The sequence below is a fragment of the Lactuca saligna genome, chromosome 4, assembly GCF_052625555.1.
Source record: "Lactuca saligna cultivar CGN05327 chromosome 4, ASM5262555v1, whole genome shotgun sequence".
Classification (NCBI taxonomy): Eukaryota; Viridiplantae; Streptophyta; class Magnoliopsida; order Asterales; family Asteraceae; genus Lactuca; species Lactuca saligna.
In genome coordinates this window covers 303035333-303049807 of record NC_136420.1, presented here as the reverse complement: position 1 = coordinate 303049807, position 14475 = coordinate 303035333, and positions in this window count along the sequence as shown.

Genomic DNA, 14475 nt, shown 5'->3' with positions numbered 1-14475 from the left:
CATTTTACAAGTTTCAGAAATCTAATTATTGAAACTAATATCATCTTTCAGCCCGATGCGCCTCGTATGCTATAAATGCTTTACCCTACTCAATCCCTTCGTGAGGGCATCTGATGGCTTCCCATCTGATGATACTCTCTTTTCCACGAGGAGTCCTTCTTTTATTCGATGTCTAATGAAATGATATTTTTTGTCAATGTGCCTAGATCACCCGTGATCTCTTGGTTCCTTAGCCAAAGCAACCGCACTTTCGTTGTCATAGAAACTTTCCATTGGCTCCTTTATAGATGGTACAACTTCAAGGTCTCCGATGTAGTTCTTTAACTATATCTCCTCCTTTTCTGCTTCACTCGCTGCTATGTACTCTAATTCACACGTAGAATCAGCTACTGTCTCTTGCTTGGAACTTTTCCAAGTAATTACCCCTCCATTAAGGATAAAGACCCAGCCTGACTGAGAGCGGAAATTATCCCTATCAGTCTGAAAGCTAGCATCGCTATATCCTTCCACTCTCAAGTCATCGCTGCCACCGAGGGTAAGGACCCAGTCCTTAGTACCCCGCAGATACTTGAGAATGTTCTTTACCATAGTCCAGTGAGCCTTGTCAGGGTTCCCTTGATATCTGCTGACCATGCTCAAAGCAAAGGGCACATCAGGGCGCATACAAGTCATAGCATACATGATCGAGCCCACAACAGAAGCATATGATATATGACTTATCTCACCTATCCCAACCTCCGTACTCGGACTCTGAGTCTTACTCAGCTTGGCATTACTCTGGATAGGTAATTCCCCTTTCTTGGAATCTTGCATGCTGAACCTCTTCAGCACCTTATCCAAGTAAGTACTTCGACTAAGTCCAATTAGTCTCTTACTCCAGTCTCTCATTATCCTCATGCCTAGAATATAGGCAGCTTCTCCAAGATCCTTCATAGCGAAACACTTCCTAAGCCAGGACTTAACCTCCTGCAAAGTTGGGATGTCATTTCCTATGAGTAGTATGTCATCTATATACACCACCAGAAAGCTGACTATACTCCCACTAGCCCTAACATACACACAAGACTCATCTTCGCTCCTCAAAAATCCAAACTCTTTGACTTTCTCATCGAAGCAAAGATTCCATCTACGAGATGCTTGTTTCAATCCATAAATGGATTTCTCAAGCTTACACACCTTATCAGGGTACATTGCATCGACAAAACCCTCTGGATGAGCCATGTAAACATCCTTAGCCAACCTGCCATTAAGGAAAGCGGTTTTGACATCCAGTTGCCATATTTCATAATCATGAAATGCAGCTATGGCCAACAAAACTCTAATAGACTTAATCTTTGCTACTAGTGAAAAGGTCTCATCATAGTCAACTCCTGGAGATTTAGTAAAGCCCTTCGTAACAAATCGAGCTTTGTAGGTGTGTACCTTCCCATCCATGTCGGTCTTCTTCTTGAAGATCCATTTGCACCCAACTGTCTTTCGACCTAGTACATTGTCAACAAAGTTCCAGACTTGATTTTCATACATGGAATGAATCTCGTTGTCCATAGCCTCCTTCCATTTAGCAGACACGGGCCTGCCATGGCTTCCATGTAATTATTAGGTTCATCGAAATCTATCAGTGTAATATCACTAGTGGAACGCCTCGGAGGTACAAACTCATCTATCAGCTCGATAGGAGTTTCCTCCTCAAGTTGGTCGATAGTAGTTGAGGTTCCTTCACCACTTGACTCTTAAAGATCTTCAAGGTCAATTTGCCTCCCACTGTCCCCTTAGCTGATAAATTCTCTCTCACGGAAGACTCCTCTTCTAGCTAAAAAGACCACATTATCACTGGGTCTGTAGAAGAGGTAACCGAAGGATCTCTGTGGATAACCGATGAAAATACACCTCTCACTTAGAGGTTCAAGCTTGTCATGAGACTCGCGCCTCACAAAAGCTTCGCAACCCCAAATCTTGATGTGTTCTAGATTGGGAACTTTCCCAATCCACATCTCGTGAGGTGTTTTGGCAAACTTTTTAGTAGGGACTAGATTAAGGATATGGGCGGCAGTCTCTAAGGCATACCCCCAAATGCAGATTGGTAACGAAGCTCGACTCATCATGGAACCAACCATATCCAACAAGGTTCGATTGTGCCTCTCAGCCACACCATTTAGTTGTGGTGTTCTGGGAGGTGTCAATTGTGAGAAAATCCCACATTCCTTAAGATAGTCAAGGAACTCAATGCAAAGATACTCTCCTCCCCGTTCGATCGGAGCATCTTGATCTTCCTGCCCAATTGATTCTCTACTTCCTGCTTAAACTCTTTGAACTTTTCAAAGGTTTCTGAGTTATGCTTGATTAAGTAGATATATCCATATCTATTATAATCATCAGTGAAAGTCACATAATAGCGATTAGCATCCCTTGTAGAAACTCTGAAGGGCCCACACACATCTTTGTGTACCAGGTCCAACAAACCTTCACCCCTATCACAAGTACCTGTGAAGAACAACTTTGTCATTTTTCCAAGTAAACAAGACTCGCAACTATCATCCTACTTTAGGTCAAATGATTCCAAGACTCCAGCCTTTTTGAGTTGGCCTATGTGCTTCTTGTTGACATGTCCAAGACGACAATGCGACAAGGATGCTTTATCCAAGCTATTTAAAGAATCAATATACAACACATTATTTCCTAGATTGTCTACAACATTCACTGCTTCATATACACCATCACAAGGTAATGCTTTAAAGTAAAATACGTCATTGTAATAAACATTAATAGCACCATTATTTTTATCAAATGAAAATGTAAACCCTTGTTTGTACAAGTCATGAAAGGAAATAATATTTATTGCCATTTCAGGCGAGTAACAACATTTGTTCAAATCTAACATTAACCCATTATTAAGTAATAAAGCATAAAGTCCTATCTTGGTGACAGGTGATGCTTTCCTGTTGCCCATGACTAAGTTTATCTTCCCGTGCTCCACTTTCTCACTTCTTCTTAGGCCACGCAAATTATTACAAATGTGAATACCACAACCTGTATCAAGCACCCAAGAATTAGCATTAGATGAGTTATTAGACAATATTATATAAATACCTGCATAGGTGGTTTAGCTTTCCCATCCTTTACATCCTGCAAGTATTTGGGGTAGCTTCGCTTCCAGTGCCCCTTTTCCTGACAATAGAAGCATTGTGCTTCCTTTGGGTTTGAGGAAGGAGTAATGGGACCTTTCTTTGTCCCACTTGAAGAGGAACCATCAAGAGGCTTACCCTTGGTACCCTTCGAAGGGTTTTTCCTCTTCTTACCCTTTCCCTGCCTAATTGCAAGAACAGGGGCTGCTGAAGGAGTAGGAGTATAAGTAACAGTCGACTTACCTTTAAGGCCACTTTCAGTGGTCCTTAAAAGTCCTTGAAGTTTGCTAAGGGTAACTTCCTCCTTGTTCATGTGATAAGTCATACGAAACTGATCATAACTAGGAGGTAACGAATAGAGAATGATATTAATCACCAAGTCCTCAGGGAAGTCCACATTCAGCATCAACAACCGCTCCACGAACCTTTGCATTTTCTGCAAGTGACCGGTGAAGGGTTTACCGTCCTTCATCCTAGCCGTTATCATGGAGGAGATGATTTCATACCTCTCTTGACGTGCGCTCTAATGGTACCTATCCATCAGATCCAGGTGCATCTCATAGGGGTAGAAATTTTCATAGGATTTTTGGAGTTCGGGAGTCATGGTAGCCAACATGATGCATGACACTTTGGTAGCATGCCTCTCATGTGCAATGTACTCCGCAACCTCCTCAGGAGTAGCAGTGGACTCATTGATAACCCTAAGCTCCTTATCAAGGACATATTCTTTGTTCTCATAGCGGGTAATTATCCTGATGTTTCTAATCCATTCATTGAATTTAGACCCATCAAAAGTAACTTTCCCACACAAGTTCATGAGGGAAAAGGAGCCTATAGGGTTTGAGCTAGTAGCAGTGTTGGAAGACATCTGAATTGAAGAAGGACAAGTTTAATTAGATGAAGAATCCTTAATAAGTCACCCAAGTGAAATATTAAGGCTAGGATCCAACCAACTATTTATAGTTGGAAGAGTGATGTCGTAATCCAAGATATAAAATATTTGAAGATAGGTAAATGACGATTTACCTATTTCCACCATAAGAACAAAATATTTTATTATTAGGTTTTATTGGATTTGAAACTCCTAGATCTTTTGAGATACATTAAACTTTTCAATGGCATGTTTGAATCTCGATTGTGCCCTCTCAAGTTTGTGACTAGGATGCCGAGGATCACAAACAAGGTGTGAATAACCATACAAATTTACTTGGTACCCTTAACTATATTACCTAATTGATGTGCCGATTAACCACACACGCTCCACCGATCCATAATAAAGTCAAATTACCCTTTGCCACACTTACTAGTCCTTGTTAGTGTGCCCGTTAACCACACACGCTCCACTAACGGCTTGGTAAGGTACAAAGTGTAATTTAATGGGCTAACACCTATTTCACATTTTCCTAAAGTAACTAAGATTGGGAATTGTATAGTTACTTTATAATTCATTATACGTTTAATGAGAGTTAAAGTCTTATCCTACCCGTTCGGCTAATGACCCTCCACCAGTCAAGGCAGCGGTGGGTGAGAGTAGACACCGATTAAGCTGCCATTTTATAGGAAACAACCTTATACCCCCCTTATAGACCGGCTTCGTGAATGAAGCCTACTTGCGGTAAGATTGACTTATTCTTATACATATCTATATAAATAAGATTATAATAATAGTATAATTGTTGTTTTTTAAACCTTTCTAAAAACACTAAGGTTTAATTTGGAATTAAAGTATTAAAGTATAAGACTTTACAAATTCCAAAACATGAGGGAAAATTTTGAAACTATTTCAAGACTCTTCAATTTGTAAATTAAGAGTTTTAATGGTTCATAAAGTTGAAGACTCTTCATTTTATGAAACCTCCTATTCTTTAATGACAACTTTAAAGAAGTGACTTTTCATTATCCATAACTTGAGGACAAGTTATGGACACCATCATTAGCATTAAGATCATGAATTGAACAAGCATGTAGGTTACACACAATTCCTATGATCTTCTAAAACTCATAAGAACAAATATTCATATCAAACAATTTCAAGAAATCATATTAACACATATAAAACTTGAAAATTGATAATAGTCATTTGAAATGGGTTAACATAATCATTACCACCTTGAAAAACAGATTTTACAAGTCAAAAACAGTTTGGGATAATAATTCTAGACCATTTCTGGCAACAAAACTCTAGACCATTTCTGGCAACAAAACTCAGAAAATTGCCCAGCACGCACGTACTCGTCGAGTGCATGATCCTACTCGACGAGTAGGATGTATTTTGCCTTGGAATCTTCGAGTTCTCCCCTTGCACTCGGCGAGTCCATTCGAACAGTGAGCAGTTTTTCAATTTTTCAAGCAGATTGCATCAAATATATAGAAAACAATCCTAGGCTTTGAAAACAATAAGGAGCGGATAACGGTTCTTCACTGTTAATTTGTTCAGCTCCCTGTAGTCAATGCACATCCTGTGCGAACTGTCCTTCTTCCTGATGAAAAGGATCGGTGCTCCCCAGGGTGAACTACTCGAACAAATAAACTGCTTACCCAACAGCTCCTGCAATTGAGATGATAGCTCCTGCATCTCAGGAGGTGCCAGTCGGTACAAAGCCTTAGCGATAAGGGCCGCACCTGGCACTAGATCAATCCTGAACTCAACCTGCCTCTTCGGAGGCACTCCAGGTAACTCCTCTGAAAACACGTCAGCAAACTCTCTGATCACGTAACCTCTGAAACTGAGGGCTGATCTCTAACTTGCGTATCTACCACATACGCCAAATAACTGGCACACCCGTGTTGAATATACTATCGAGCCCTGGCTGCCAAACAAAACCCTGATCCCAACCTGGTGCCCTCACCATATACTACAAGTTTTCCCCCACTTGGGGTTCGAACCACCACCTGTTGTCCCTCATAGTCGGTCATGGTGCCAAAACGGCTAAGCTAATCCATCCCTACAATCACGCATACATCCCCCATGGGGATAGGAATCAAATCTATCGGGAAGGACACCCCGAAAAACTCCAAATCGCATCCCTGATAGACAGAAGAAGCAGAATCCCCGTGCTTGTTGGCGATCGAAACTCGCAACGGGCACTCAAGATCATCCATCGGCATACTGAACCATCTAGAGAAGGTCTGAGATACAAATGATCGACTCGCCCCCGAGTCAAATAATACCAAAGCGGGCAAAGAATTTACTAAAAACATACCTAATCACAGGTATAATCAATAAGCATAACACAAATACAATAACTGAGACAGTGAATAGAAACGTACCAGCAACCACATCCGATGTTGCCTTGGCCTCCTCGGCCGTGAGCTGGAAGGTGCGACCCTGATCCTTCGGAGGCTCCACCTTAACTGGCCTCCCATTAGAGGATTTGGGCCCAATTTGGCAAATTGGTCCATTAATGGGCCACTAGTGGTCTTGGATAGCCTACCTAGTGTTGGGCTTTTGTTTTGGAATTGCGCCTAAGTTTGGATCATACTGGGCCAGGGGTAGAATGGTTATTTTACCCCATGGATGGATTAAGGACTATGGTTTGGGACCCGATTTCTAATTGGGTATATTGTTTGGTAGTGATAGCTTGGGAAGCTGGCAGGGCAAAAACTAAGGAATTCATGCAGGAAGCTTCTGCAATGTGAATTGAGTTTTCTCACAATACCAATTGGTCTAAGGCACCAAGGCCGGCATATTTTTATGATAGTTGATACACTTATTGTGTATAGTTGTGTGTCATATTTATGCAGTGATACGTGGTAGAGATAGCTTTTACAGCTAATGGTAGAGATACCCTTTGTGGCTGACGGTAGAGATAGCCCTTGAGGATAATGGTAGAGACAGCCTTTGGCCTAACGTTAGAGATAGACTTTAGGCTAACGGTAGAGATAGACTTTGGGGCTAAGGGTAGACATAGCCTTTGTGGCTAATGGTAGAGATAGCTCGATAGCTAGTTGATATGTGCTACGTGGTAGATGTAGTTTTTATAGCTAATAAGTATGTGATATGTGGTAGAGGTAGTCTTTGTAGCTAATTGTTCTGTATTATGTGGTAGATGTGATGGGTTTTGAGCATTCTAACACTCCTATGGTGTACATGCAACCCTATAAACCTTGAATCTACGTTTTCTCTTATACACATGCAAATTTGATATTTCAGGGTTTACTTCCTAAGTAGCATGGCATGGGGAATATGTAATACAAAACTAGTAGAAGTACGTACCTTTCTTGTTTCTTGGATTCCTTGAAGAATTTGTGAGCCTAGCACCCCAAATGTTGTGCCTCAAATGCTTCACACAACACTACAATACTTGGAATAACTTGAGAGAATACACTTGCACTCAAAAATCGGTTATTCCCTCTTAGAACTCACTAGTAGTCCGATTTTGCTAGCTATAGACCTCCTTTTATGGTGTTGCTACAATTAGGGTTTACACATGAATACCCTTAAATGTCATGACTCTTCATTTCTAATGATCCATGGGTTTATAACTCCCATGAACTATCCATGGAGATCCAAATGGTTATAACCCAACTCCATAAACCATGGATCATAAATCCACCATAAAAGATTAGATGATTGTCATAATTAACCCTATATATTTAACTAGTTTCATTTTGATCTCCAAATTAATTCTAAATTAATACTTGATTAACACTAATTAAATAATACTATTATTAATATATTAGAACATATAATATATTAATAATCACAAGTGTCCTTCTCTGATTTAGTCTATCCAAGTATTGCACTGCCATGCTACCCAAATAGACCATGTCGGGTCGGGTCAAGTACATACCTAATAAAGTTATGGACTTAGACACTATATCCAACAAAATGTAGCTTTTATAGCTAATTGATGTGTGGTATGTAGTAGAGATGCATTTATAGCCGATATGATGTGTGTTGTGTGGATTGTGTGTGAGGTATGCTCTGGGGGACTCACGAAGCTTCGTGCTTACAGGTTTTGTTTATGGTTTCAGGTATCATCATTTTGGAAAGGAAGGGCTCGGATTGTTCGCAGTGCACACTTCTATGATTTCCGAAATGAATGATTTTGGGATGAACTCCGATTAATGTATTACTTAATGATGATTTGAATTGTTAGAGTAAATGGTCTCAATGTTTTAGCTATATTAAAAATGAAATTTTTACCTTTGATTTTTCGGTCGTTATAATGCCTCTCGGGAGACACACTGGGTAACTCCTCTGGGAATACATTAACAAACTCCCTAACAACTTGCACCTCTGAAACTGGAGTTTGCTCCCCAACCTGAGTTTCAACCACATATGCTAGATAACTTGCACACCCATGTTGAATATACTGTAGAGCCCTGACTGCTGAATAAAACCATGAACTAACCTTGGTTTCCTCTCCTAAGATAACCAGTTCTCCCCTACTTAGGGTTCAAACTACCACTCACTGTCCCTTAAAATTTATCATGACACCAAACTTGCTTAGCTAATTAATGCCTATTATCACACATACGTCCCCTATGGGAATATGAATTAGAACAATTAGATAAGGAACCCCAACGATCTCCATTATATAACTCTGATACACTCTGGATGTAGAAACCCTATGCTCGTTGTCGATAGAAACCCACAACGAACACTCTAACTCACCAATGGGCATATCAAACTCCCTGTTGAACATCTCGGATAAAAAAGACCGACTCGTACCTATGACAAAAATCATAAGAGGAGGCAAGGAATTTACTAGGAAGGTACCCATCACGATGTCTGGTGTCGCCATGGCCTCCTTCATCGTGAGCTGGAAAGTATGCCCTCGCGTACTCAGGGGATCCACCCTACTATGGATCCCATCACTGATCCTCAGAGTAGACAACGCTGGAGCATGTTCTGGTCTATAAGCAAACAAAGGATAGTTGGCCTTCACATGGCCCTCCTTATCACAGTTCTAGAAAATCCTGGTACTGGGTACTGGAGCTTGCTGATGAAAATCCCTCGTAATGTGGCCCTTCTTGCCACATTTGTAGCATCGAGAAGAAGATCGACAACCTCCATCATGAACCTTGTTGCAATTTCCACAAGTTCAGCTCCTCCGACTTGTTGTTCTAACATCAGTAGCCTTGAACCTCTTTTGGTGTAGGCTGGGACTGCACCAGGGCCTGCCTCTGCTCTCTCAACTGGAGCTCCATCTCGATCTCCCACCGCCAAGCGGTTTCCTGCAACTCAACTCATGATCTGTAGCAGTGCGTGGAGACAAACTGACAGATGTCCTTCTTGATCATGCTTAAGTACCGGTTCAGGTGAGCTTGCTCGAAAGCAACAAACTCAGGGAAAAACATAGCTCTCTTCATAAACATCTTGGTGATCTCTAACAACGACTAGGTCCCCTGCCAGAAATCCAAGTATTCTTGAGCCAACCTCTCTTGCTCTAGCAATGGAACATATCTTGAGTGGAAAATATTAGATAACTGTTCCCTTAAAACTACAGCTCACTGCTTTGGGGTGTATGAACTAGTAACAAGTCTCGACCGATCCTTTGCTCCAAACTGAAGAAGGTTTAGAGCACACTTGACCTTCTGGCCAACTGGGAAAGAGCAAATGAAGAAGTATCCCTCAACATCTGAATGACACCTCATGGAAATGATCTAATCCTGAACCCCACCAAACTTCGGGAAGTCTCAGTGCTAAAAATCTCACCCAACGCCAATCCCTATAGCAGCAGCAGTTGTGATGGCTCCAACAACAACAATCTCAGAAAGTGCAACATATCGGTCATTGAAGAATGGCATCATAGCAGTCTTGATAGACCCAAACAGCTCTGGTATCTGACCCCAGACAATAGAAACAACCTCCTCATGAATGATCTCCCTAACCCGATCGTCACTCAATCCTAGCCCATCTTGGCCACCTACTCCGGCTCCTGATTCGGATCCTGACTTAAATAGCCTCGTAACCACCACATTGAAATTAAAACCAGGAGATATCAGATAACCCACATTACATACCAAAGGGATGATATCCCAACAAACTCTGGGGTTGTTACTTCCTTGCTACGCGTATGGGTCTCGTGATTTCGGTAGTATGGGCACATACTACCTTCCATACCTACCCGTATCCGTATTAAAAGATCATCATAACAACCCTAGCAACGCTCACTAAAATATGCATACACCCTATTCTTACTTCCTAGATAAAGGTTAGACATCCCTCGACTGGTCGCCTAACCCCACATAACTCATCCATGAAAATTCCACCAACCCTGCAGCACTCGTGTATGCTAATCCTACGTAACACTTGAACATATAGAAAGTTGAATATTTAATTCTACTGGCTGGAAATTGAGTTGGGTTCGGGTTGGCGGGTCAGAATATATTAACCGAACCCAACCCATATAATATATGGGTTTGCGGGTTGGCAGGTCACAGGTTGGTGGGTTGAAAACATCAACCCCACCCAACCCATATAACACGTATAAGTATATGGGTTCATGGGTTTGTGGGTCAGTAGGTCGAACCCAACCCATATAACCCATTTAAATACATTTTAAAATGAAATTTAAAAATAACAATAAAATGAAGTCATAAAATCTTAAATATTTAACATAAAGTCGTAAGCAGGAGTGACAACGACGAGTGGTGTGCGACAGCCAAATGACGAGAAGACGAGTGGTGTGTGTGCGACACTGCAACACTCGATGACTCGATGATTCAATCAATGGAGATGGTAGACATTGAGTCATTAGTTTGGAGACTGAAGACTGAATTTCTTTTTCATTAGGGGCTTCTTAGGGGTGATGGCACGCCAAGTCGACTCGAAGATGTTTTACAATTTTAGAATTCGAAAAACGATTAAACGATAATCAAATATTCAAAACTGATAAATAATTAAATATATTTTTCAAACATGATATATATATATATATATATATATATATATATATATATATATATATATATATATATATATATATATATATAATCGGGTTGGCGGGTTGACCTGCGAACCCAAACAGGTAACCCAACCCAACCCATGAAATAAACAGATTGGTGGGTTGGCGGGTTAAAAATCTCAACCCAAACACGTTTATTTTCGTGTTGGATAAGTGTCGGGTTACGGGTTTGGTCGGGGATTGCCACCCCTAATTCTACTCTAAGCCCACAACCGAACAAGGAGCAGAAAATAAGGCTAAATAAAACATTCTCAGGCTATAAATCATAGTTATGTAGAATTTGGATGCATACACCAAGCAACTACAGTAATGATGTCAATTCCATATAAAAACGAAACCCTAGGCTACCATGCATCATATAATCAGGAAATTCTATCATGAAATTTTCGAGGATCCCTAGGCTAGAACTAGCATGTTATTGTAACATATCACAATATCAAATAATTGTGTGGTAACTTGGGAAAACTTTCTTGCTCTGGCTGATCGTACATATGGAATCCTTCCTTGGTTACTTTTGAAAATATCATTTAGAAAAATTTTACAGATCCTTAGATTGAGTCTAGATTCACACTAATGTTCATCTAATTCGCTCAAACTATGGCTCTGATACCAACTTGTAACGACCCAAAATCACAACAAATTTAAACGTTTATGTTAAAGAACCCATAGTCAAAATGTTTGCAAAATCATTGTTTCCAAATTGCTTATCAATATCAGAGTATCCTAAAATCATAAAGCCCAAAAACAAAGGATGTGTACGGTCATGCCTTCCCATTCCCGCGATCATCAGAAGTACCTGAAACAATAAACTAAAATTGTAAGCCAAAGCTTAGTAAGTTCCCTCAAAGTAGCATCTTGAAAGCACTTAGAATAAAAAAAACAAGCATGTTAGGTCCTACAAGTTATCGGAATGGAATACCCACGGGCCAACAACCATCAGGTTGGATTACCCCTCCTGGCTTAATCAATCATCGAACTATAATGCCAATATACAAGTCCACTTAGTGATTGGATTGGAATACCAATATACAACGGGCCCACTTAGTCATCGTACTATAATACCCTCGGGTCTACTCACTTATCAACCAAAATACCCTCGGGTTGTTGACTCAGGCACAAAGTAGTAAAGTCTCAACCCAAAGCAATATGTCGACATATAACCTTTAAAACAATAAAAAGTAGATCGATAGATTTCAAACAAGTAATTGAATTATAAACAAGAACACTATGATCAAACTTATGTAGAATGATTAATAATATCCGCCGTAGAAGAATTTGTTGAAGACTTGTTACTGTAAAGGTAGCGTAGGGTTACAAAAGTATCGACCTTCGATACGGTGCATGCATGCACTATTTATAGGTAAACCCTAATCATTAAAGACACCGGGTGGACAGGCACAACCCGTTACATAAAATGGACTATACTAAATAAATACAATTGACATAATCCATTAGACCCAAAAATCTCTCCCTTTGTGTCAATTGAGGAAGGAGACTCTTCATGGTTTTGTTCGATTTTGTGTCTTGAGGAGCTTGGGTATGATACTGAGCTACGAACTATGAACTGCAATGTAACATCATATCATATCTGAGTAGAACTTCTTCGCAACTGCATCATTCACAGTGTCCCCGTTGTTTCAGAAGTGTGCCAGACTCCGACACACCCTCAAGCTTATTAAGCATCACGAAAACAGGCCTAAGTTTTTCATCCAGATGCTTCCCGACAGTGATCATGATTAGAGAATTACGAGTCTCAATGATATAAGAGATTAAGGTGTTCACATACGCAACACGACTCTTCATCATAGCTTTTTCAGATAAGAGCGTATAGATCTGCTTTTCAACATGTGCTAGCTTGATAGATAGAACCTTCACTTTTTCTATTTTGGCAGCGAGCTTACCCATTACTTTGTTCATTATAGTCAAGTCTTCATGAAGTTTGTCTATTTTGGAAGAGTGAAACTTCGTGTTCTTAGTTTTTGTGACAACCCGATATTTCAACTCTTTGTAACGACCAAAATGGGTCAAGTATTGTAACCACTTCTGAGTAATAAAATTTACTTTCATAATAAATGTACAAATAAGTTCTATTTATTTTCCTTCTATGATTAAATGTCTTTGAACCATGATCGTACGTGAAAAGAACGCCCAAATCCGACTTCATTTAGCGAAATTATGAATTTTCCAAATTCGACTCAGCAACAGACAGCTAAAAACTCGAATCAGAAATCGAGTGACTTTTGACCGGAATGACCTAAACGAGAATCGAAGGTCTCATCAATGGTATTCTAGCGGTAAAAAGTCTGGCAAAAACCGACATCAGATAAAGAAGTTACGAATTTTCAAAGAAATTCCTTAAACACGATAGATTTTATATTTAATAAAAAAATAATTTTGGAATTTGCCGACGGAGTCTAAACGAAAGTTGAAGAGCGTAGTCTCACCTACGCGGGGATATAAAGATCATCGAAAACGGAGTTCGTATGAAGAAGATATGAATTTTTGAAGTTTATTAAATAAATTATTTATTTATTTAAATCAATATTCGGATATTATCCGAAGGGGAGTCAGCATACGCGTTACGCGCCGCGTACTGCTGTACGCCCCGCGTACCCGAGAACGCTCGGTCTCAAACAGTCCACGTCGCACGATCCGAAGACCCGACCCGACGTCCCATCCGACCCGCGTGCCAGCGATCCGTCCCATCCGACCCGCGAACCCAGGAACCCGTCCCATCCGAAGCAGAGGCGGTCGGGTTCGGTCACGCATGACGCACGCGTACGCGCTGCGTACTAGCGTACGCCCCGCGTACCGAGGCAGACCAGCCTCCTTATAAATAGCCTGCGAGGGTTTCCAAAGAAGGGGCTCATTTCTCTTCTCTCTCACTCTACTTTGCCTCGTTTTCCGTGCCCTTTCAAACCCGAAGCTCTGGTCTTTTTGGCTCGAGTCCCGAAGGTCAATTTTACTCCCGAGATTCCCGAGAATCCCAAGGAAAATCCGTTTCCCGAGACGAAACTCTGCCCGGTCTTCCATCTCGCTATCTCCAAAACTTTCAGGTGAGTTTCATACCCCTTAATCAACCGTTTTAATTATTCTAAATACTTTTATATGCTTTCAAAGGGGGGGATTACAAGTAAAACACACGAGTATTATCGTGTGTTACATAAAGAAACTCTTTTATATACTGTTAAATACTCAAATCACATTCGGTTTATAAACTTTTAAAGGAACTTTTATATATAAATACAACACATATGTTACAATAGTATTCGAATCTTTTAAAATATGAAGTTGTTGTAATACATGTGTAAAACTAAACTGTTCTTAAATTATTCTTTTTCTAAGTATTTCTAAACAAATAAAGCACACTTTTCGAAACTATAATAGGTATAGTTTTACGAATAGATTTCTAACTCTTATGTACTAGAAACATATAT